This window comes from Urocitellus parryii, chromosome 6 (genome assembly GCF_045843805.1).
Source record: "Urocitellus parryii isolate mUroPar1 chromosome 6, mUroPar1.hap1, whole genome shotgun sequence".
In the NCBI taxonomy this organism is placed as follows: Eukaryota; Metazoa; Chordata; class Mammalia; order Rodentia; family Sciuridae; genus Urocitellus; species Urocitellus parryii.
This window is the reverse complement of record NC_135536.1, coordinates 149,565,351-149,591,047: the sequence shown is the minus strand read 5'-3', so window position 1 is coordinate 149,591,047 and position 25,697 is coordinate 149,565,351. Positions and strand designations below refer to the sequence as shown.

General features: G+C 44.4%; 1 long non-coding RNA gene across 2 annotated transcripts in view; it reads right to left on the bottom strand.

Moving 5' to 3' along the window:
* Nucleotides 1-870: 870 nt before the first annotated feature.
* Nucleotides 871-25,697, bottom strand: part of LOC113195434 (uncharacterized) — a 72,009-nt gene continuing 47,182 nt past the window's right edge. For both annotated transcript variants that reach the window (XR_003302399.2, XR_003302398.2), the window contains exons 4-5: nt 4,998-5,147; nt 871-1,384 (exon numbers count right to left, since the gene is read on the bottom strand). This is a non-coding gene — a long non-coding RNA (uncharacterized LOC113195434). The remainder of the gene's footprint in view (nt 1,385-4,997; nt 5,148-25,697) is intronic.

The following is a 25,697-nucleotide window of genomic DNA, read 5'->3' as shown; positions in this document are numbered from 1 at the left end:
CATATATAACTAAAAAATTTTAAGTGTAATTCTCCTTATGAAAATTATTCTGTATAAGGTTGTATGTGCATTGTATGTATACAAGGCAAGCTGAGGTTTCTCCTTGGCTGCCAGAACACTTAAATCCCTTTGGCCAGTCCTGCTAGAAAAATTCAACAATAACCCTTCCCCCAAGTGATCCCTGGTAAACTCTTATTCTCTCTCCCTCTGCACAGCCACTCCTATATCCACTCCAACCATAAGGACATGCTCCTTCACAAAAATCCCCTAAGGTTGCCCTAGGCCTAGCTAAAGCTTCAACTTGGATCCAGCCCATAAAAGCCAGTGACAGAATGCATCTGTGCTGGCATCATGGGGACTTTGATAAGATGGGACCACAGCTTTCCTGACCTAGGAAACTACTCCTTCTACTTTTACCACAGTTTGTAAGATCCAAAAGTTGTCAATGCCTGATCTGCATGGATCACCAGGCCACCTTGCAGGCCAAAGGTTTGCATGAAGTGCCACTGGGGCCTCAAATTGACTTGAACTACCTTCTTCCAGGGCTACCTTCCAAAAGCCACAGGATGATGACATCCACAGGACCATAAAGTGGGGGCATACTCAAAAGGCTTTGGAAACAAATAGCCCTGGATTCAATCCCAGCCTTGTCAGCTGCACAGGTGGCCAGTTGTGGCTTTAAGATGACCACTTCAGAAAAAGAAATGCTGCCTACCAGCTGGCTTGATCCTCGGGATCTGCAGCCTCAGACCCTCCTGTGGTACTGAGCTGCCCTCTCCCAACATCAGCTCAGAGCTGAAGCTCCAGGAAAGCTGGCATTTCTGCAGAGCTTCTGTGACCTCATCTGACCAGGCACAGTAGCCTGTGCATTGATTGCAGACCCATGAAAGTCTCAGAGGGGCCCAACATGGGGGGACCCTGAGAGTAGGGCTAGATCTATTCTCCCTCCATTCATCTCCTACCTATGCTGTGGCTGGAAGTGAACATTTGTTGATGGAAGAAAGACAGGGAGGGGAGCAAGAGATGAAGCAGGGCCCATGCTCAGTGAGCTCATAGTATAGTGAGGGAGACTCAGCCAGGGGTAGAATGAACATGTGCATCAGACATATTTCATGGGCACTGCACAGGCAAATCCAAAGGGATAGAATGAAAGACACTACTACTGGGGGACATATTGTGCACTCTAAGCAAAATCTGATACTAGAAAGTGGCACTAAAGAGAGAGCACACTAGGAGATATTTCCTTACCAAGGTTGAGGTCCTGGAGGGAGCAAGCACATATGTCTCCATCCCAAGCTTGGAAGCCACCTAGACTCCCCCAGCTCAGCCACTTCATGGAAGAAAATCATCCTCAAAGGTATGGATCTGCATAGGTGGCCTGATTCTGAAAACAACAACAACAAAAACGAATGCTCAATTAAATGTGAATTTCTGATAAACAGTGAATACAATTGTTAATATAAATATGTTCCAGGCAATATCTCAATGATATTTTGGCATTTTTGTCTGAAATCCAAATTCAACTGAATATCCACTATTTTCTCTGGCTACCCCAGCCTAGGTGACTCCTGATTGGCTGGTGTTCTCACCAACTGCCTGGGCACAAAGGTAGAAGATGGGCCCTCCCTGCTTATGTTGATATTAAGTCATTTTGAAAACTTCATCCCATGAATTCATGACCCAGTGTCTTCAAATGGGCCTTCTCATGAGAGCGCAAGCAAGACCGGATAAAGGGAAAGGATTTCAGAGAACACCTTCTTCGCTGCATGAGAGGCCTGAGCTGCCCTGACAGGCCTGCTGGGGAGGGGGCTTTGCAGGGTTGGAGGTGACAGGAAGCAACAGTGTGGGTGACCACACATGCATTGCTTGGGTGCCCAGTGGCACTGAGCTCAGAAGGGCTATGTACTTGTCAGAGCCCCTCGGAGCCCCCACAGCCTTGGAGCACTGAGGCCCCCTCCCCTCTGGCATGGAAAATGACTCATATCTGAAGAATGGGCTGATCAGTGGAGAAGTTACCTTTCCAGTAGTATCTGAGACAGGGTACATAGACAGGGAGAAGCCTATCTTCACATCTGCCCAAGGTGTGAAGTGCCTTAGGGCCTGAATCCCAGGCAAGACAGCCAAGTACCAGGCTCTCAGACAGCCTCCACAGGAAGAATAAAGAAGATTAATGCCCTGGGGGGCTGAGGATTTAGCTAAGTGATACAGTACTTGCCTACCATGTGCAAGGCCCTGGGTTCAATTCCCAGCAATGCACAAAAAAAAAAAAAAAATTTAAATGCCCTGGAAGCTCTTGCTGAGCACAGAGGTGTATGTGTGTGCCTGTGTCTGTCTCTTTCAGTGTCACCATGTGTGATTATCTGTGTGTGTGTATGTGTGTGTGTGTGTGTGCCTGTCTCCACATGTCTGCATCTGCCAGAATGTCTGCATCTGTGTTTTGGTGGGTGCACACATGCTTGTGCCCCTGCATACAGCATGTTTTCTTCCTCCATAGCTGCCCCTGGAATCTTTGTCTTTGATGCTCTAGGAGGAAAAAGAGGCCAATTCCACATATCTTGTAGTTGTAGGCAGAAATCCTGGCAGCTCTCCTCTCTAACCAGAAGGTAGGCTATGGGAATTCCCTTCAGTCTTGAGATGCAGATGCTTATGACCCTACAGCAGGCAGGGGCAAGTTGGGGAGAGTAGGTTCAAGGTGAGTCACACTCTTAGCCATAGCCCAGACAGCTCCTTGGGCCAAAACTGGGGCTCGTTGGGCTGTGAGATGCAGGAGTTTGGGTTTGTCTGGAACCCACAGTAAATAAACAGGAAATTCCTAAGTGGCTCATGAAAATGACTTGCCAAAGTCTGGGTGAAAATGGATCATTTAAGGAAAAACAGAACTCATAATTCACACTTTCTTTCCAGGCTCACTTTTTTTTTTCCAAAGAAATGTTTTCATAGAATTATGAATGGTTTTAAAACATGTATAATAGAAGGATGTGAAAAGTCAACTTCAAAGGAATGGCGTGTGATTTAGCTAAAGAAAACAAGCTGATGCAGGGAGGTGGGGTCTGGACACCCACACTCAAGGCAGTTGCAGACTGTGGTGTGCTGCCTTTCCGGCTGCCTATGTGTGTCTGAGCAGGTGTGAGGATATTTATGGAGGGTTTTCATACAGATAGGAGCATACCATGCACATATCAGAACATCTTGATATGCTCCATCCTGTTTTCTGGAACAGACACTCAAGATTGGGTAAATGAAGGATACTCTACTGAAGTTGTCCCTATTTGGTGGGCACCAAGTATTTCCTAACTTTTGTCACAAGCACTGCTGTCATGAACAACTTATCATTTGTCTTGGCTCAATTGTGAGCTCATCTGCAGGATGAAACCCTACAGAAGGAATCACTGTGCCATGTGTGTGCAAGCACACTTTGAGTGACATTACTGGTGTCATGAGGAATGGAGGTGAGCAGTCACCAAGAAGTCCATTCTGAGCACATACCAGCCACGAGGCTACTGACCTCAATTGCATGCTCCACTGAGAGCAGAGAATCAGGGCCAGCATGCCCTAGGACATGTGGACACCTGCACCCTGCATTTTCTTAGAGAGGATTAGGAGAGGAGAGCTGGGACAACATTCTGTCATCTAGTGAGGCTATGTTGGCTCCTATGAGGCTTTGCTCATTTGAAATCTGACCAAGAGGAATAGAAGAGCACCACGTCCAGTCTCCCTATTGACCCTCCAGCACAAGGGGCAAGTTGTGGCTGGTGAGGACCAACTATTCCAAGAATGAGAGTGGGAAGAAGCTGCATTCCCTGCACCTAAGAGAAGAGCAGAGTAACCCAGCTTAAGCATGACTTCTCCACCCTTGTGCTATGATTTGAATATAATTTGTCCCTTCTGAAACTCATGTTGAAATTTGCTACTATGGTGATTTGGGAAGGTGGGGACTTTTCAGAGGTGAGTAGTTCATTAAGAGGGAGTAATACAGTTCTTGCAGGACTGGGTTAGCTGGCACAAGAGCAGGTTGTGACCCAGCAACGCCAGTCTTTGTGTTTCATCTGTTTTGAACCCATCTGCTTGCCCTTCTGCTTCTGTGTCATGAGTTGAAGCCATGCAAGGCCCTTACCAGAAGCTAAGCATATGCTGGCACCATACCCTTGGTCTTCCCTGCCTCCAGAAACATCAGCCAAAATAAACCTCTGTTCTTTATAAATCACTTAGTCTCACGCATTATATTATAGCAACTGAAAATAGACTAAAACTTCATTCTCTTACTCCTCAAGCTCTGGTTTATCCCATTCAAAGTTGGCCACATCCTTGTCAAGTACCAAGCTACTCTAGGACAAGATCTGCTCTGGACAGAATTTGTGGGTCATAATGGGTAGCTATCGGCTCCAGTGAGAAACCAGGGTACCTTCTTCTTCTTTAGAAGCCTGTGCTGGATGCCTCCAAATACTCAGGTTTGCTATGGGGCTCCCTCCACTCCCATATTCATGCTTAGTGCCCAAAGCTGAGCAAGCTGTAGTCTGGCAAACTGTAACAGTAGAGTGGCCTTATTCTGAGACTGATGGGACTTTGACTCCACATGGATAACCAGACTCATGGTCTGGGCCCCATCACTCATGGTTTTGTCTTCATCCAGGGTGGTCTGGAGACTCTTAAGAACACAGTGATGGCTCTTGCTTCCCACCTCCTATTTCTAGAATTTCCTCCTACAGAACATGTGTCTATTGTACATCTGAATAGTGAGAGAGTTGGTGAGATGAACTATCTCCCCTTTAGAAATCTACTTTTGAAATTTTGAATACAATAATAAAGCATACATTCTCGAACCAAAATGTAATCAAAGTAGAATCAATGCCAAAACACAATAGGAAGATCTATAAATACTGAAAGCTAAACAATACCAGTCTAAATAGTTCATATTTTGAAGAGGGAGTCTCAAAGAAAATTTTAAAGAATATGCAAACAATTAAAATTAAGAAGGTTAATGGTACATGTCAACTTGCCTGGGTCACAGGATGCCCAGATAGGTAATTAGACATTATTTCTGGATGTGTCCATGAGATTGTTTCTGGTAGAAGGTATATTTGAATTGCTAGATGCTTAACACAAGTGACTCTCTCAAAGTGGGGGGCATCATTCAATCCAGTGAGGACCTGAAGAGAAAAATAAAGTTAGAGGAAGGTTGGATCAACTTTGCATGAGTGCTTGAGCTGGGACATAGGTCTTCTCCTACTCTTAGTGCTCCTGATTCTCAAGCCTTCAGACCTGGACTGGAATCTGCACCATCGCCTCTCCAGCTCTCAGGCGTTTGAGCGACACCATTGGCTCTCTGCCCCCATCTTATGGTTGGTGTATTTGGGGACTTCTCAGTCTCAATAACCATGTGAGCTAATACTTATAATATTACATCTTATATAATATACATAATACTTATGATATTGCATCTACATATGTAATATTTTTATATGGAGAGAGAGAGAGAGAGAGAGAGAGAGAGAGAGAGAGAGAGAGAAAGAGAGAAAGAGATAGAGAGATTCCATTGGTTCTGTTTCTCTGCAGAACCCTGAGCAGTAAAAATGAAAACACAGCTTATCAAATAAGTGGGATGCAGCCAAAGCAGTGCTGAGTGGGAAATTTACAGCATTAAAAGTTTACAGTAGGAAAAAGAAGAGGGACTTCGGGTATGACAGCATGAGTTGCTCCTTGGACCCACACCAGTTGTGTTGGTCAGCTTCCCATGGCTGTAATGAAAAACCTGAGAAGATAATTAACTTATAAGGAGAAAAGGTTGACTTTAGCTTGAAGTTTTAGAGGCACCAGTCTATTAGCACCAGTGCTTGGAGTCAATAGTAACAGAGCACATCAAGGAAGGAGCATGTGGCAGAGAAAAACCACTAACATCACAAGACAGGGAGCCAAAGACAGAAAGAAGAAGGCACCAAGGTCCTGAAGTTTCCTTCAAGGGAATGTCCCCAGTGACCTAAGACCCCACCCCTAGGCCTCACCTCCTCAAGGTCCTGCCACCTCCCAAAAGCACCACTCTGGGGACCAAGCCTTTAACACAATGCTTAACACTCAAGCTCCAAACTATAACAACAACGAAACTGGTGAAAAAAAGACTCCTTAGAGCATCTAGTAATGGTTCTAAAATATACAGCAAAAAATTAATCATTTATTCCCTAAAATCTAAGACTTATTGTAACTCAGTGCAAAAGCAAGAGTCTGGTACTTGAACTAAGATCTGCTTCCTCTCTCCTTGCTCCCAACTTTGCCAGACTGAAACTCCATTTCAGATTAAAACAGCCAAGAACACAGGATTCCCTTCTCCTGGGATCCCAGTTGGAGAGCTACAGCAAGTTCCTAGCATCTCTTATCCTGCCTCCAGCTGCCTGAGGCTCAAGGTGCGTGTGACTAGGAGGTAGGGCTCCCTTGCACCAGCCACCATTCATGGGATGAAGGCTGTATCTTGGGCAGAGTGTCACTGGTGAGAATTGAAGAGGCAAGATGAGAAAACCTGAAAGCTACTTCCCACCCCTACCCACCAGGTGCCCAGCTCCTAAAGTGGGGTGTCACCTGGTGTCACCCAACAGCCCTACTTCCAACTGAACAGTTATGGCTCAGAGATTATTTAGGAAGGAAAATCAGGGAACCTGATAAAGAGACACTGAGGTCAGAGCAAATATCAAAACTGATCCCCAGAGTCACTCATGAGGAGCTCAAATTGGATTGAATTAACCTGTAGAGCAATTAGCCCAAAGACATTGTTAAGAACATCACAGCATTGGCCAGCAATTAATGAAGCTTAATAGCCAGGTGAGCTCATGGAGAGAGAAGAGGGGACTGCCCAAAGCACTGTCCTCACAGTGACTGTGTGTAAACCTCAGGCCATCCTTCCCTGCCTTAAGGAGCAACAGCAAATGTTGGGGTGGGGAGGAGTGAACAGATTTCACTAAAACAATCCAGCCATTCACTATACAAATAAACAAGAAAATAACAAGCCCTTTGTGGGAGTTGGGACTGGTACCCAGAATTGCTCCAATATACTATCTAAAGTATTCCAGCAAAAAAATAATGAAACATGCAAAGAAGCAGGAAAGCAAAATCCATACACCAGCAAAAATACAAGAGACCGTCTGTGAGGGACTCAGTGTCAGATTTTGCAGACTTCAAAGTAGCCTTTAGAATACGTTCAAAGAATAAAAGAAAACCATGACTGAAGAAGCAAAGAATGATGGAAAAAAATAATACTACCAGGAATTAAAGAAAAATTATTTTACATATCCAACTGATATTAGAAGTATAATAAGAGAATATTAGGAATAAATTTATGAAAATAAACTTAGTAAATTAAAGAAAACCTCCAGATACACAATTTTTCTTTTTGAGGGACTGAGAAATGTACTCACAAGTGCTTTACTACTGACCTACACCTTCACCCTTTTTGTTTTTATTTTGTTTTTGTTTTACTGAGTCAAGGTCTTGCTAAGTTGCTCAGCTGGTGTCAACTTGCCATCATCCTGCGCCAGCCTCCTGAGTCTCTGGGATTACAGGCCAGCACCACTGTGCCCAGCTAATATGCAAATTTCAGTGATATTTCTGTGTACTAGGAGCAAACAAATGGAAATGAAATAAAATTATTTACAAGAAAAGAAAGAAAATTTACTGTAAGAATATTACATCAAATAGAGACTATCAACATAAAGTGAGACTTTTTAAATCAAATGCAAATCCTGGAAATTGAGAGTACAATAAGGAAAATAAAATTTTGCTAAATGGGTTGGACAGTACATTTGAACTATCAGAAGAAAGAATTAGCTTACTTGAAGATAAATCAACAGAGAGTATGCAAGACAAAGAACAAAAAGGAAATAAATGAAGAAAAGTTATCAGAGCCTGAGAGATATGTGGGACACCATTAAGCACACTGACATTCACAGAATAAAAATGACAGGAGAGGAGAGAAAATGGAGAAGGAAAAATACTTGAAGAAATGATGAGTAAATTGGCTGAAAAAACAATACACACTCAGGAAGCTCAACAAGCTCCAAGCCTGATAAATGCAAAGAGAGCCACAAACCCAAATATATACAATAGTACAAACAGTAAATATGCTGAAAGCCAAAGACCAATAGAAAATCTTGATAACACCAAGAGGAAAACAACTTACAACTTACAAAGAAGCTTCAGTATTCCCAGTAGCTGAATTTCCATCAGAAACAATGATGGCCAAAAGGCAATGGGATGACATTCCAAGTGCTCAAAGAAGAAAAAAAAAAAAAAACTTAACCAAGAGTCTTACATCCAGCAAAGCTACCAGTATATTTCAAATATTAAGGTCAAATAAAGCTTCCCACAAAAACTGACCGATTTTGTTGCTAACAGCTTCTACTCTCTCCCTAACAGGAAGTTGTTCAGGCTGAAACAAGTAACCTTAGAGGGTAATTAGAATACACACCCAGCTGGGCACGGTGGCACATGCCTATAATCTCACCAGCTCGGAGGCTGAGGCAGGAGTTTGTGAGCTCAGTGCTAGCCTCAGCAACTTAGTGAGGCCCTAAGCAACTTAGTGAGGTCCTGTCTCAAAATGAAATGTAAAAAGGGGATGGGGATTTGGCTCAGAGGTTAAGGGCTCCTGGGTTCAGTTCCTGTTACACACACACACAAAAGAAAAAGAACATACACACACACACATCACCAGTATCAGTAATTACGTAACCATATTGCGTAACTGTAAAAGACACTACAAAATGCATACTTTTTCTCTTCTGATTTAAAAAGCAGTTATAGAAGACAATATGTATACAACATATAGCTGGGCATATAAACATAGAAATGTAAAATATTTTCCAGTAACTACACAGAAAAGGTGAGTGGCAGCAAAACTGAATTGGGATAAGAAAATGATTCCAGATGTGTTTTAGTCAAGTTTTTTGTTGCTGTGACCAAAATACCTGACAAAAACAATTTTAGAGGAGGAAAGTTTATTTGTCACTCAGGGTTTAGCGGTCTCAGTCCAATTCCATTGCTCAGGGATGGAGGTGAGGCAGAATATCATGGTGGAAAGGGGCGGGGAAAGAAAGTAGCGTAGGACCTGGATCCTGGAAGCAGAGTTACCAGGGACAAAATGCAGACCCCAAAGGCAGCGCCTAGTGACCCACCTCCTCGAGCCACAGGCTACCTGCCAGTTAAAATACTCAAGTAGATTAATCCAGTGCTTACGTAAAAGCTCTCATAATGCAACCATTCCACTTCAAAACTTTATTGCCTTGCCTTACACATGAGCTTTTGGGGAGCACCTCATGTCTAAACCATAACAAGATGGTAACTTGAATACATGGGAACAAATGTAGAGAGACAGAAATGATAAATAGGACAGTTAATGTAACAGAAGCTACAAATATATTCCTGCTTTCTTCTCTTCAATTAATTAAAAGACATAAAATTACAGTCCTGTGCTGTACAATGACATTCACTCAATGGTGGGCTGCATATATGACAGTGGTGCCATAAGATTATAATGAAGCTAAGAAATTCCTAACACCTACAGATAGCCTAGCTGTTGTAGTGTCATAATGCAATGTAATACCCATGGGTACGTGTGGTGCTGCTGCCCTGTCACATAATAGGATAGCACACTCAAATATGGGCAGGACATAACACTCGATAATGATAATGAATGACTATGTTACTGGTTTATGTATTTACAATACTATATTTTGTCATTATTTTAGCATATACTATTTCTACTCATTAAAAACAAATTAAATGGGACTGGGGATATAGCTCAGTTGGTAGAGTGCCTTCCTTGTGTGCACAAGTCCCTGGGTTCAATCCCCAGCACCTTGGAAAAAAAAAAAAGTTAGTTGTAAAACCATCTCAGGCAGGCCCTTTCAGGGGGTGTTCTAAAAAGTGGTATTGTTATCATAGGAGATGGCAGTTCCATGTTTTTCATCTCCCCAGGAGACCTTCCAGTGGGACAGGATGTGGAGTGGAAGACAGTGGCGTTGATGAGCCTGACACTTGCAGGCCTAGGCTACAGGGTGTGTTTGTGTCTTACTTCTTAACATAAAAGTTTCAAAAAGTAAAAAGAAATAAAAAAATAAATTTAAAAATAGAAAAAGCTTATAGAATAAGGATAGAAAGAAAGAAAATATTTTGTATGGCTGTACAAAAGGTTTAATGTGTTTGTTTCAAGTTGTTGCAAAAAAGTTTTTAAAATTTTAAGTTTATAATTAAAAATTCAAAAAGTTCCAGTATGCTAAGGAAAACTATTAATGAAAAAATGCTTAAGTAAATTTAGTGTAGTCTAAGTGCATGGCCATCTATAAAGCCATCTATAAAGCCAGGTACGGTGGTGTCCTAATTCTCCACATTGACTCGGCAAACTCACTGACTCACTCAGAACAATTTCCAGTTCTGCACACCCCAATCATGGGAAATGCCTGGTACAGGTGTACTGTTTTAAATTTTTTTTTCTTTTTTTGTACCAGGGATTGAACCCAGGGGCACTTAACCACTGAGCTACATTCCAGTCCTTTTTATTTTTTTCATTTTGAGTCAGGTTCTTGCTAAGTTGCTAAGGCTGGCTATGAACTTGTGATCTTCCTGCCACAGCCTCCTGGGTGGCTGGGATTACAGGCATGCACTACCACACCCAGCCATTTTTATATGGTATTTTTCCATACCTTTTCTATGTTTAGATTCACCAAGACTTACCATTGTCCATTGCTACAGGGACATGCACTATATTCCCTGAAAGACTGTGCCCTTGGCAATGGGTGGGAAGGGGGAGCTCATCATGCCTTCATTGTTTTATTATAACAAGAACATGCATGTTATTTTGTGGTCAAGGCTTGTAGCCTGTGAGCCATATCTACATCAAATTTAATATCAAACTTGACTGTTTTCTAGCACTTAAGCAATATTCATACAATTGATTATATATTGACTACCCAGAGAAAACCTCAATAAACATCCCAAAGCAGAAAGGATGTTGAGATATTAAAATCTCAGTACAATAATTCTACAAGTTAGTGACTAGGGAAATTTTAAAAATGTACCATATGCAAATCATACCTCAATTTTTCAAGTCTAACCTCTTGAAGTTTAAAATCACTCTCCTTAAGAAATGTCCACTCACAGAGAAAATAAAAACTGCAATCACATAGACAGAATGATGATGAAACTGCTGAGCAAAATATATAGGACATAACACCAGCCTGTTTTTATTTCTAAGAAAAAAGGAATGACTATAAATAAGATGAATACTCAACATAAGAAGCTAGGAAAACAGAAATGAGATGAGAGGAATGTGTTTTAAAAGAAACACATGCATTAGGATAAAAACAAAATTCAATGAATTGATGAGAATAAAAATACTCAGGCTGAGGGTGTAGCACATGCTAAGCATGTGCCAGACCCTGGGTCCCCATCACCACAAAGGAAAAAAAATTTAAATAAATAAAGCAAAGGCCTATTCTCATCACCCTGTAGGCCAAAGGGTCGGGCATCTAGGATCCCCTCTCAGATTCCCTCAACATCTAGCTGGACCTTTCCAAAATGTTTTTCTCCATCTGCTGGGACTAGCAGGGTTTGTTGGAGGCTGAGTGTAAATCAGGTCATGGACTGGCGGTATCCATGAGCCAGGGCACTGGGCTTCAGGCTTCCTGGAGTTTGTGAAGAAATAATGTTGTGAAGAAAGCCTAGACTACCAATTCACCACACTCTTAAGTCCACCCTTCTCCTGTCTAGTTTAACTGCTCCGTGATTTTGGAGAACTTGAGCGAGGCCATTTGTTCCTGACCCTCCAGCATCAGGGTGTAGAATTACCCACTGCCGGGTAGCTCTGCAGATCCTGGCAGCCAGCACAACTACCCCTACCCCATCATCAACTCCCAAACTTCCAAATAGGCTTCAGTGATCCAGGGCAGAGAAAGACTGAAGTACTCCTGAGAGCAAGTGGGGACTTTAAGACAGCTCCCTCAGCCAAGTCCCATACAATTTGCAGATTTGTGAGCAAAATAAATGTTGGCATTGTTAAGTTAGTTTGGGAACGGTTTGCTAAAGTAAATGCAATCTGAGGCTGAGAGGAGGTAAATGCTTTAGAGTGATGCACGTGTTCTTCAATTTAGAAAGATTGTTGGGATGATAATAATATATGCCCTTGGTACTGTGCCATTGTCGTCGTCGTCATCATCATCATCATCACCACCACCACCACCATCACCACCAGCCCCTTTTCAGTACCCACAAGAGTTCAGCCAGTAGGGTTACATGTAAATTAGCTGCTCTGTCCCATAGCTATATAAAAAACATCAAAGGTTTTCTGTGGCAAACTCACCCTACACTAATACTCCTTACTTTGTCTTTCATTGATACACCTCCTTTTTAAAAGTCAAGGTCCTCTAGCCAGCTTCCAGGTTTACCCAGTTCTGGGTAAAGTTGAGGCTGGGTGTTGCAGGAAGAGCGTGCTTTGGAGGGTGGAGCAGTAAGCAGTGCTGTGGCCCGGGTTGACCCGCACTGGGCGACTCCTGGGTTGGTCTGCAGTCACCGCCAGGCCCCCACCCTCAGCCTCCCTCTCTGGCAGGTCACCATGACCTTGACTCGCGTTTTCCGCTTGCTCCACCAGAGGGAGCTGTTGCTGGGAACTGCGAAAGGCTGCCTGGGTCTCTGCAGACTACTACCCCATCAGCCTGTCGGGGGCGCGGGTGGGGAGTACATCTGCCACACTAGGGGCTATTTGTACCCAAGAGCTACAGGCTCCTCCCCCACCCCAAAGATTGGGGCGGGGCACCGTCTTCCACCGTGACTCTTCTGATAGATTAAAGCCTGCCCGGTTCTCCTAAAGTGGGCTCAGTGGGCAAATAAAGAGTCCATAGGTATGTGTGGGTTTGGGGGAAGAGGCTGGACTCCCAACTTTCTCACCTACCGTCCGGGAGCCCCCAGTCTATAGGGAGGAAGACAGGCCCAGACGCCAAGCCAAGATGAATCCGGTCTGGAAGCTGGGAGAGTAGTCTAGGAATCCTTTAAAGGATTGCAGTGGTGTGCACCAGTGCAAATAGGGAGCAAAGCCCCATGCAGGACACAGGACAGGACAGGTCCAGGTGAGGAATCCCCAGAGAAAGCTCAGTTTGGTTATGATTTAAGGATAAGAGAATGTTTGGTGGGAAATAAGGCTACCTGATGGCTAAACAAGATTAATGCAGGTCACCTGGTAAAACATCAGGACAGTTGGGGTAGAGGATGTAGAGGGATGAGAGATGTTGGCCAAAGGATACAAAAATTCAGCTACTGAGGGGGAATAAGTTCAGGATAACTACTGCAACATGGTAACCATAGTTGATAACAATGTATTACATACTTGCAAACTACTAAAAGAGTACATTTTAAGAGTTTTTGCTCTTACTCAAACACATTCCAAAAAAGATGAATAAGGTAATAGATACATCAAAAAGCTTGATTTAACCTTTCCACAATATATGTATGTATGTATGTATATGTGTGTGTATACACACACACACACATATATATGCATACATAAACACACTATATATATGTCATGTTGTATATCTAAATATATATAATTTTTGTTTGATTTACAAAATAAGTTATCCCCCCCCCCAAAAAAAAGCTCAAATTAGCATCTCCAACAGGCCACCCAGGTATATCTAACAGAGAAGGAAAGTAGGGGCACAGATCATAAGGAACTGAGAGGATGAGTAGACTGTGACCATCACAGGGCCAGGAAATGCTTCAAATTGGTTAAGAGACTGTGAAGGTGTTAGAGAGGCCACAGAAGCTGCAGCCACAAACAACACCAAATCTGAGCTTAACTATGTGTATCTTCCCCCTGCACACAGTGCTCTTCAGATCTGACCAACTCAGGAACACAGCTGTCCTCGAGGCAGACAGCTTTCTCGGTTGCATCTATCTTGTGGCTCCATCCCCACAGAAGATCTCCTACATGGTCACCCTGGCAGGGAGGTAGGAGAAGGCCTGGAGAACCAGGATAGCAAGAAAATGCCTCCCTCTAGAAGTGACAGGAGGTCCAGTCAACACTGCCAGAATCTGTCACCTGACTGTACTGTGAGGATTCTAGGAGTGTCATCTCCCAGGGCCTGGAAGAAGAGGAGAACCAGATGGGCTCAGTGCTGGAAGTCTCCATTACCAACAGACTGGTGGCAGGAGGTTGGCTGCCTGAGGCTCTGCCCATGTCATCTGTCAGCTGCATAATTGCACAGCCTTCCGATTCACTTTTTAAAAGTCACAATAATATGTGCTCCTTGAGGTGATATGGAGAAGAAGATTTCTGTGAAGTATTAAGATTAACTGAAGTCAACCTCAAATAAACCATCTTTCCTCCCTGTGAGGCCCCAAATAGAAATTCATGCACCACTGAGGCAAGCAGAGAATTTCATATGGGGGTAGACTGCAGAGGCCAGGGGCTGTCTGACCAGCTTCCCTTTTCCTCCTTGGTATGTACACCTCCTTCGTGCACAGCACTAGGCACAGGACCCAGGCCTAGCCAGAGCTCTGCCACACAGCTACAGGAATCAGTTCAGGGTAGGGCCCAAAGGGAACCAATTCAAGGAGACCCCAAGGACTTTCTTTTAAGCATTGTGCTCTGGAATCTCTAGTTTTCCTAAACTTGGAGCTGTTGATACTCTTCTTGCCAACATATGGGGGAGCTGGCCTCAGGAAAAAGCCAAGAAGTGGGATAAACAGGATTGTAGAGAAATTAGAGGGAGCGAGGAAGCGGGGGAGGAGGGGAGGAAGGGAAGGAGGGAGGGAGGGAGGGAGGGAGGGAGGGAGGCAGAGAGAGAGAGAGAGAGAGAGAGAGAGAGAGAGAGAAATAAGTATGCAACTTGAGCTCCTGGATCCAATGGTGCCTGAAGGTGTGACCCAGTTACACCACCAATGCATTTCCTCTTTCTGTTTAGATGAATGCAAAGTATATTGTCAAATAATTACAAATGAAAAAATCCTGAGTAATACAATTACCAAATGCCCTTGGGCTGCAAAACCTAGTGAAGAATTAAGCCTTCATTTAGTGAAGGCTAGAATTCAAGGAAGCACCCTTTCCTCTAAAACAACCTTTTAGTTAAAAAAAAAAAAAGCAGAAAATGACTTGGTCTTGGTATGGGAGAAAAAAGACACAGGCTCTTCTGTTGGCAGGGGAGCTACCCCTGAACATTCCTCTAGTATCCAATCTTTTTCCCCCTTTCATCTCATATCCTGTGGGTCCGGGGCTTAGGACATGCATAAATGAGGTGCCCCCCCAAACTGGTATAGGGCCCCTTCTCTGATATGGAGTGACCTAGAGGTCAACTGAATGAGCCCTCTCTGCAGCCCTGTGAAAGAATAACTTGTGACCCATGCCCCACTGCAGGCTAGGGAAATAGAGATCCTGTCAAGTAAACTTGGGTGGAGAAGGATTTCTTCAGCCACAGGAGACCACAGCCCACCATGTGAGGGCTCATGGGTCCCTGGGAACACATGCAGCTTCTCTGTCCTGGGCCTGCAGGGTCTGGCTCCTGCAGTGGGTTCTGCCCACAAGTACTCTCTGCATACCATCTCTGCTGTCTAGGGAACAGCCCTGGCTAGCCCAGGCCAGCAGCCTCAGCTCACAATCAATGCAGACTTCAGGATCAGAGGCTCAACCACAGAGCCCAAGGTCTAGAAGGCAGAGCTGCCAGGTAAAATGTGGATGGGCTTACCACATCACTGTGGTAAATGACTACAGGGCCACCAAAGCAAACCCCAGCATGAGGCATGACAAAAAAAAAAAAAAAAAAAAAGGCACCTAGCTGTCCTACTGCATTGCCCATCCTAGACAACTTGGATAACTGGCACTCTGAGACCCTGTCCCCTGGCAGGTAGCTGCTCCCAGAAATGGCCATGTGAAACCTCACAGCAGTTTTGTGGAGTATTAAACAGCTGGGGTCATCTCTAATGTGGTTCAGGGAGTATCTTTCCATGGAAAGATGATAAATGTCTGCTCTCTCTCACCTTTGCCTATACTCCATGAAAGTGCCCAGGGGGAAATGAATCCATCTCAGAGGACCCTGAGGGGCAGGGCTGGTGGCTCACACACACCTGGAAGTATCCTGAGGAAGGTGAACCCCTGAGCAGCTTGTACTTTGCAGCCATTCCCACAGTGGTTGCCTAAGGGACCTGGGGACTCAGCCTTATGGTGGCACTTGAAGCTATCATTGAATGGGGCAGCCAAGTCCCTGCAGCTTGGTGGCCCAAGCTCCAGGAGGGTGGTGGGCTCGATATTAGTTCCTTTCCTAGCCACTGTGGCCGCCTTCCAGGATAGTGACTATGAAAAAGGGCTCACTTGTCAGGCCCCAGATGGGTAACCTTCCCACATAACATGGAGTAAAGAGGCCTCAGAGCCACAGGAAGCAAGCCCCAGCACTCCTGTTTGAACAACCTCTTAGTCTGGAACACCCCCCCGCCCCGCCCGGGGCAACCTGAGTAGTGCATAGAGTTCCTTGGTCCCCGCCTTCTGCCACTCCTGCCATCTGCACCCACTCATGCTGAGCTGTGAGAGTAAGAAGAACCTCAAGGTCAAATATGAATTAGGAGCACATCCACCCTACACACCTCCTGCCACACAAAGAGTCAAGATGTGAATGGAGCCTCCAACTGTGCATGGGTTATTATCATTATCCCCTATGTTTAGAGAAAACAAGGGTTCAGGGAGCTCAGAGAAACTCAATAAGATGCAATATGCTGCCACACCAACTCACACCCTTGGAGAGGCAAACTCTCATCATACCTGGGACCCCCAAAACCTTTCATCCCCTAAGAAACCTTAGTAACAAAAGTGCTCCTTCCTTCCTCCAGGAACACATGCATGCATGTGCTGGACTAGGTGGAACGTGGTGTCCAGGCCAAATGCCAGGACTCTTGGGGAACCCCAGACAAAATTTCTTCCTGTTCAGTATTTTCCAGGCTTCAGATTGTGACCCACTAAGGTCTGGGAAGACTATCAATGGGTAGAAATGGGAGTGTATCACACACAGAGTGTAACACCATCATGGGTGTGGTTTAATGAAAATGGTATGGTTTATGAATACACATTTATATGTATGTATGTATAGATGCTCCTCAATTTGCAATGGGGTTACATCCTCATAAAACCATTGTGAGTCAAAAAAGGTCATAAATGGAAAGTGCATTGAACACACCTAAACTACAGAACGTCCTTGTTTAGTAACACAGCCTGCTGAAGCTTTGGTTGTTTCCCTGGTGATCTCGTGACTGAGAACTGTGGTTTGCTGTCACTATTCCAGCCTCAGCGAGAGAGAATCATACTACATATCACCAGCCTGGGAAAAGAACCAAATCAAAATCCAAAACTCAGAGTATGGTCTCTACTGAATGCATATCACTTTCACACAATTATGAAGTTAAAAAATCATAAGTCAAGTAAGTTGGAGACTGTGTATATATGTACAGACATCTATATAGACACACATACATACAAACACCTACAGTACCTGAAGGGTGGATTTATCCCATGTAAGAGTAAGTATTCTGTTATGAAAATGATATCAGTTATAGATATATACACATGATTATATACACACATCCAGACATGCATGTGCCTATACACATATATGCACATGTGAATGGGGTGGCCATGTCACTTGTATAATTTCCTGTGAGTCACAGTCGAAGAAGTTTGTACAGCTCTCTTACTCTGTTTACTTCAAGAGAAAGAAAAAGTAGCAGCCAAAAGTCCCTGGGCTTGTCAGGAAATAGGCTGGTAGACATTTTTAGCACAGGGTAAAAAGATCTCTAGCAGAGACTGCCCTCGCCTGCCACAGACACTGGGGGGCGTGTTGACATTGTCTGCAGGAAAGGACTCAGGCTCCTGAGGCAGAAAACCTTGGCCAGCTCTCAAGCCTCCCTGATCCTTAAAAGTCTTACCTATAAAGCCACCCCTTCAGGTTGTGTAGAGATGAAACACATCATCACATGGGAAAGGTCCTAACAGTGCTGAGAACCCTTCCTCCTTCTGATCTGCACAGACAAAGATTTTTATCTTGCAGACAAAGCCTGAGCCATACCCAGGATCCTGCACAGTGACAAAGTCTCCTCAGAAGTAATCCCGCCCTCAGAGCCTGCAACTCACCAAAGCAACAAAACATAGACAAAAACTTAAAAGAAACAAAAACATACACGCTGAGCCCGCCCCGTCCTAGCCTGCGTAAGATACACACAGGAAGGAAGCGGCTGGGTGATTCAAGGAGGCAGAACTGCAATGTCTCAAGGAAGGAATATTTTCCGACAAGCCCGCCCTGACTGTGGTTTTGAAGAAGATTTCAGACGTAGTTCTGGCCAGTCACCCTGCCCCCCACTGTGTCCCTTCCTGGTCCCTCCACCCATGCTCCCTCCCCCCCAGCACTAGTAGTGTTTGTTGTCTAGACACAGCAGTGAGGGTGGACGCCTGCTCAGGAAGGGCTCAGTGGGCTGCTGCTCAGTCGAGTGGGGTGGGAACCAGGCAGGCTGAGCAAAAACCACTGTTGGTCAGCATGGCAGGGGTTGTGGCAGGGGGCAGGGAGGAGTGGGCAGCTGCCCAGTGTGCAGGGCTGAGGGAAGAAGTGGACCTCCAAAAGTCTGTTCTCACTGTGTACTCCTAGTGACTGACTCAACAACAAACCTGTTTTTGATTTGCAAAGGTCCAGCCCTTTGGAACCAGGGTAGCTCCAAGCATGATATTTTCTAACTCAAAGTCCTTCCATGCCTCTGAGCACTGAGGGATTAACTGCATGACCCAGTTGTAAGCCTATCTCACTCCACCCTCCTCTACGCAGCCTCCCCTGCTTTCCAAGCACTTGCTCCATCTGAGGCAAGCATGCTTATTCATACCTCCCTTTGTCTGCACTGTTGATTCTCTGTCCTTCTTCCCTGTCTTCTGTCCAAGTCCTGCCTGTCCCCTGGGCCCAGCTCAATGACACCTCCTCTGTGCACCTACCCAGTCTACCCAGCCAGAAAGTCCCTCTTCTCTCACTGTAACTGATCTAGCATCTTACCATGTTGGCAGTTACATGTCCAGCTATGTGAGCTAAGTAAGTCACTTCAGCTCTTTAAGCACATTCTCCATCTGTAGAATGAGGATATTGAGCTGCCAGTGGAGATGAGGCCAAGCATGCAAAGCCATGAGCCCAGCACATAGGACCCTCTCATCATCAGTGTTGCCTGAATTATTACTTCAATGATGAGGATGATGAAGAGTCTTTATCCTCCTCCAGATGGTAATCTCTAGAGTAGCACCTGCCAATTCTCCCTCCAGCTTCCCCATTCATGCCTACATAATCTTGCCTGCATATGGAAGTGTTCAGAGAAAGAGTTGTGAAAAGTGATATACCCTGGTGGTCTGGGGCTAGGAGACTCCAAATGATAGAGGTCAGTCAAAAGCCAGAGTGAGGCATACAACACCTTCCACAGGAGAAGCAAGAGTGGCTGGAGGTTGGCTTTGGCTGCCAGGGACTGGCCTGGGACCTACCTCCACAGCACAGAGGCTGGAGATGCCAGTTAATGCTGGTCCACACAGGGGTGGGACTGCATCCAAACAAAGGCTTGGGAAGAGCTCTCAGGACTGAGCTCTCAGTGTGGGTGTGTCCACAGGGCCCATAAAGAGGCTGCAGTCTAAGGCTGCAGTGGACAGACATCCTCATTGGAGACCTTCAGTAGAACAGAGTCGAGCATGGACTGCCCATAGAGGCCAGGGAACTGCTCCTAGGTCTGGTTTGTTAAAGACCCATCACCCATGCTGCTTGTGCCTCTGGGAATAGACAAGAAGGAGATGAATCTGGACACTCCTCCTGTCCCCTTCCAAAGGTCAGTGATGGAGGAAGAAAGACAGACTAATGTTCTTGGGTCCTGTGTTGTGCTCCAGCAGAGAAGGACCCCCAGAGAATGGCTGTCTTGGTCCATCACAGATTGACTGGACCTCCTTTGTAATCTAAAAAGACAGGTCATGCAGACACATCTATCCAGGGAGAGGAAGAACTGGGAGTGGAGCTTGCCTCTGTCCTGTGTCTTATAGAAACACTGAGCCTCAACCAGTCAGTGAGGCCAGACACCCATGTGGGGCTGCCCTCTGGCTTCTACACAGACATCCCCACAGTGTACGGAGAGGCCGGAGGACTGTGTGGAAGGGAGAGGGCGGAGAGCCCGAGCTGTCCACTTGAATATGCTGCGGGCAGCATTGTTGCCAAGGTCACTTGGATTTTCTAGACAGAGGCTCTTGTTCCTCAGTGGAAACAGATACATTGTTCTTGAGGATTTCAGGACAGAGGCTTGTTGAGTGTTTCTGGCTTTTCCCAAACACAAGGGCAGTTCTCAGGCCTGTTTTAAAGAAAGAGGGCTGTAGAACCAAGGCCGTGGAGATGCCAGGCCCTGAGAAGACCAGCAAGCCTGGTTGGATAGATTTGCATGGACTGAGCACATTTGAAAACGAGTGTTATGAAGGTGACTTCAGTTGGGTGAATCCAGGGGACCCCATTTCTTTGGCAGTTATAAGGCAAGACTTGAGAATCCTACCTAGACACGTGCAGCTGCCTCAGGCCAGAAATAGACCAGTATGACCTGGGCTCACCCCCAGCCCTCCTGGCATGGGGCCACAAGAATTCCATGGGCATCATGAAGGATTCCCCAGTCAACTAACTGTACTCACAGAGAAATTTCAAGACTTCTGCCTGCCCCTGTCTATGGCCAAAGGTTTCTTTCCTGAGAACCAGTGGTCCTGCCCCCTGTCACTGCTGTCCCCAATCCTGCCTTTGCCTCTGTCAAGGACATGGCTTGTGTGTTCTCCTTCCTCTCTTTTGCACTATCAATTTTTCATTCTTACCAGAGTGCTCCCATGAGTGGACCATGTCATCATGACTCCCACATTTAAACCAATCTTCTCCTGCCCTCCTCTTCTACCAAGATGGAGTAGCAAGGATCAGATTTGCCTCCCCCACCTCTGAAGCAAGCAACAAAACCAGCCACGATAAGTGAACAATAGATTATCAAAACAAGAAGGACGGTGGTCCTGGGAGATGGGAAATGGACAGAGTGAACCCGACCAGGGCCCTGGCCCTCTGCCCTCACAGAGCATGAACAGGCTACAGAGTGAAGGAGGGGGTCCTGGAAGAATAAGTGGGCTCCCTGGGTGGACATAACAGGACTGAGAGTCCAGGGAGACCAACGTGACTGGAGTTTTCAAGACAGAAGCAGAACTGGCAAGAGTCATCCCTGGAGATCCGTAGAGGTCTCTGAGTATTCAGTGCTGCTTGTATAGAAAGAAACAGCCTGAGGTCAGGGCAAAACCACCCTAGGGAAATAAAGGACAATGGCGGGTTCTGATGCCTTTATAAGCTCCCTCATGCCAGTCTGGACACTTCCTGCTTCACTGGGTATTAGCAGAACACTCATTGGGCAGCCTGGACTTAGCCCAAGGCTGAGCACTCCTCCAAAACCTCCTAACATATCAAAAAGCAATAGTCAACATGACCAAAGAGTTTCTAAGTAAATTCACTGCATCTCACAAGAAAGATAAAGAATCTTTTTAAGAATTAAAAAAAAAATTCCAGCATCCAACAAGGTAAGATGCACAATATCCAGCAACCAATGAAAGCAAGCAGGCACACAAAGAAGTAGGAAAGCATGCCCTATAATGAGAAGCATTAGATCTGACTCAGTTGACTGGTTCAGAGCCTTCCGTGTAGGGCAGAGGCCCTGTCTAGCTGCAAAAGCAGAAAAAGGGGACACATGGTGAGGAAGGGCCCTCTCCTTTTCCTGAACAAGCTCCTAATAAGAATTTGGGGTCAAGGGTGTTAGGGACAGAGAAAGATGTTATTAAATACATGAAAGAACCAGGAGGGAACCCCTCATCTCCACTTCCCCCTCCAGCAACCTTTCTTTTTCAGCAAAATGACACAAAAGGGTTTTTACAGTTGCTCTAACCTCTATGCTCAAATATAAATGTTTAGCCTAGCAAGTTATCACAAAGCAAGCACCTGTATAGCCACCACGCAGCTTCATCCAAATTATATCTGGTCCCTTGCAGTTCCTTTCCCCTGATCTCCACCAGCTGGCAGTCCCAGTCAGCACTTCCTTAAGCTGCTGTATAGTTCACCACACAAGCAAAGATCCTTTCACCATAAGGGCATGTCTGTGGTTGGTGCCATGTACAGAAATGGAATCATGTTGTTGAAACATGGCTTTAGATCTGGCTTTTTTCTTTCAATTTCATGGTACTTAGATTTAACTGTGTTGCTGTATGCATCTGTAATTCCTGGGCAATATAAAATCTATTGTCTGAATATGCAATTTTTAATCCATCCCACAATTGATGGATGCTTTGTGGGGTTTTTTGTTGTTGTTGTTGTTTGTTTGTTTGTTTGTTTCAAGGCTCTCTTAGTTGGTTTGGGCAATTATGACAAAATAACCATAGACTAGGGGGCTTAAATCACAATCACTTATTTTTCACAGTTCTGGAGGCTGGATGTCTGAGATCCGGGTGCCAGCATAGTTGGTTCCTGGTGAACCAACTATGTTCCAAGTTGCAAATGGCTGCCTTCTCATTGTGTCCTCACAAGGAGGAAAGAGAGGAAAAGGAAGCTAGTTTTAGTAGTCTCCATCTTCATGACCTACTCACCTTCCAAATGCCCCATTTCCAAATACTACCACCTGGAGAATTCGAATTTCAGCATAGAAATTTTGGAGGGACACATATCTTTAGCTCCTAGCAGACCTATCAGGCACTTGGCATAGTTTGGATTTTGAGCGTCCCCTGAAAGTCCATGTGTTAAAGACTTAGAACTCCAATTGGGATTACTGGGAGGTGGTGGAATCTTACTGGGAGGTGGGACTTAGTGAAAGTCTTCCAGTCATTGGGGGTGTGCCCCTCAAAGGGGATAGTAGGACTCTGCCCCTTCCTCTGTTCTCTTTCATCCCAAGCCAGGAGGTAAAAGGTTTCCCCTGTCACCCATTCCTGCCATAGGCCATAGACCCCAAAGGCCTATGATTTAAATATGGATTAAAACTGCCAAAACAAACCTTTCATATTTATCAATTGATTATCTCAGGTATTTAATACAGTAACAGAATATTAATATAAACTTGTTAACAAAAATATATATGTAGATATATCTATTTGACCAACACACACACACACACACACACACACACACACACACGAAGGCTCCTAGCATGTGTATCTTCAGCTTTAATAGATACTATATCATTTTCCTAAGTGATTATACCATCAGCAGTTTCTGTGACTTCTAAGACTTTCAGCACTTGGTACTGTTAGTCTCGTAGTGCATGGAGCTATCTGGTGGTGTACTAGTTCACTTTTTTACCACAGTGACCAAAAGACCAGACAAGAACAATTTTAGAGGAAGAAAAGTTTATCTGGGCTCACAATTTCAGAGGCCTCAGTTCATAGATGGGTAACTCTGTTGCTCTGTGCCCAGGATGAGGCAGAACACCATGATGGAATGGTATGGAGGAGGAAAGCAGCTCAGGATACGGGAAGCAGAGAACTCTGCTCACCAGGGACAAAATATATACCCCACAGGTTCACCCTCAATAACCTCCTCCAGCCACACCCTACCCGCCTATAGTTACCATTCAGTTAATCCATTCAAGTGGGTTAATGTATGATTAGATTAAAGTTCTCATAACCCTGTAATTTATCCTCCAAACATTCTTACATTAACTCACACGAGAGCTTTTGGGGGACACCTCCTGTCTAAACCATAACAGGTTGAGATTTAAATTTGTAAGTTGCAAATGGTTAAGGAACATTTACATGTTTACTGGCTATTTGGATATCTTCTCTTCTGAGGTACCTGTTCAAACATTTTGTCCATTGTTTTGGTTTGAATGTGTCCCTGCAAAAAGCATGTGTTGGAAACTTAATCCCCAGTGCAACAGTGTTGAGAGATGGGACTCCCTGAGAGGAGAGAAGGCCAGGAGGGCAGAGTCAATGAACTAATTCTCTTATTGCAGGAGTGGGTTCATTAAAAAGGGGTGGAAGAAGTTTGGAACCCTCTTGCTCTCTCTCTTTTACCTCCTCTTTGCTCTTCTGCTATGTGATGTCTTCCACCATGTCTATAACAGAGCAAGAAGCCTCCTGCTGGATGCTGGCACATTGATCTTTGACTTCCCCGTCTCTTGAACTATGGGAAAATAAATTTCTATTCTTATAAATTATCTAGTCCGTGGCGTTTCGTTACAGCAACACAAAATGGATCGACAACCATTTTTCTATTTTACTCACTGTTCTATCTTATTGATTTTTAGGTGTGCTTTATATATTCTGGATATGAGTCCTTTGCCAGTGACATGCCCTGCAAACATTCCACTCTGTGACTTAACTTTTCACTCTTTTGATATGTCATTTAATGAAGAAATGTTTCTTAATTCTAATGAATCACGATTATCACACATCTCACTGTTAGTCCTTTTTGGATATTTTAAAAATATCTTTGATGATATTAAGATTATAAAGCTATTTTTCTTTATTCTACAGCTATATTGTTTTGCTTTTCATCTTTTTAAAAACTTCAGTAAAATTTGCTAACATAAAATTTACCATTTAGCCATTTTTCAAGTGTACAATTCAGTGGCATTAAATTTATTCAAATTGCCGTGCATCCTTAACCACTATCCATTTCCAGCACTTTCTAAATTGGAATTCTGTACTCATTAAACACTAACTCCCTATTTTCTCCCTCTTCCCCGCTATTGGCAACCACCATTCTTCTTTCTGTTTCTAGGAGTTTCTAGGCATCTTGGTGTCATGCATAACAGGAATGTATAACATGTATAACAGGGAATCATATCATATTTTCCTTTTTGCATCTGTATTATTTCTAGCAATGGGTCTCCAAGGTTCATCTATGTTGCAACAAGTGTCTCAGTTTCCTTCCTTTTTAAGGAATTTTCCTGTTTTTAAGTCTATCATTTCTTTACTTGGACAACTACGTGTCCTCTTACCATCAATTATGAAGACTATCCTACCCTATTGTTCTGTGGTGTGTTTGTCATATATCTAATGAGTCTGTTCTTTGGGGACCATTTCTGGGCTCCCTGTTCTGATTCATTAGTTTGTTTCTACATTTCAAGACAATGTTTGAACCAATAATCCAGGCCCCAAATTCACAACCACATGAAACGCAGAGCCACGTAGGACCCCATGCTCACAAGGGCCTTGTCTTCAATGTTCCTCTGTTGACCTTTTTAATATTTTTTGAGCAAGGAGCACTGCATTTCCATTTTGCATGGGTCTTGCAAATTATGTCGATTGTCTTCCAATGACCGATTCATGTGTGGATGATGACACTTTTAGAATAAGTTTAAAAACTGGTAGAACAAGTCTTACCACTTTCTTCCAATATGTCCCTCAAGAACATCTTGGGGGCTGGGGTTGTGGCTCAGTGGTAGAGCACTCGCCTAGCATGTGCAAGGCCCTGGGTTCGATCCTTAGCACCACATAAAAATAAATAAATTAAAGATATTGTGTCCAACTACAACTAAAAAAAAAAAAAAAAAAAGAACATCTTGGCTACTTTTGGTTTTGGAATTCGCTGTGGTTTGAATGTGTCTCCCCAAGTTCGTGTGTTGGAAACAATTCCTAAGGTAGCACTGTAGAGAAGTAGGACCTTGGAGAGGCCATCAGGTCATAAGGGCTC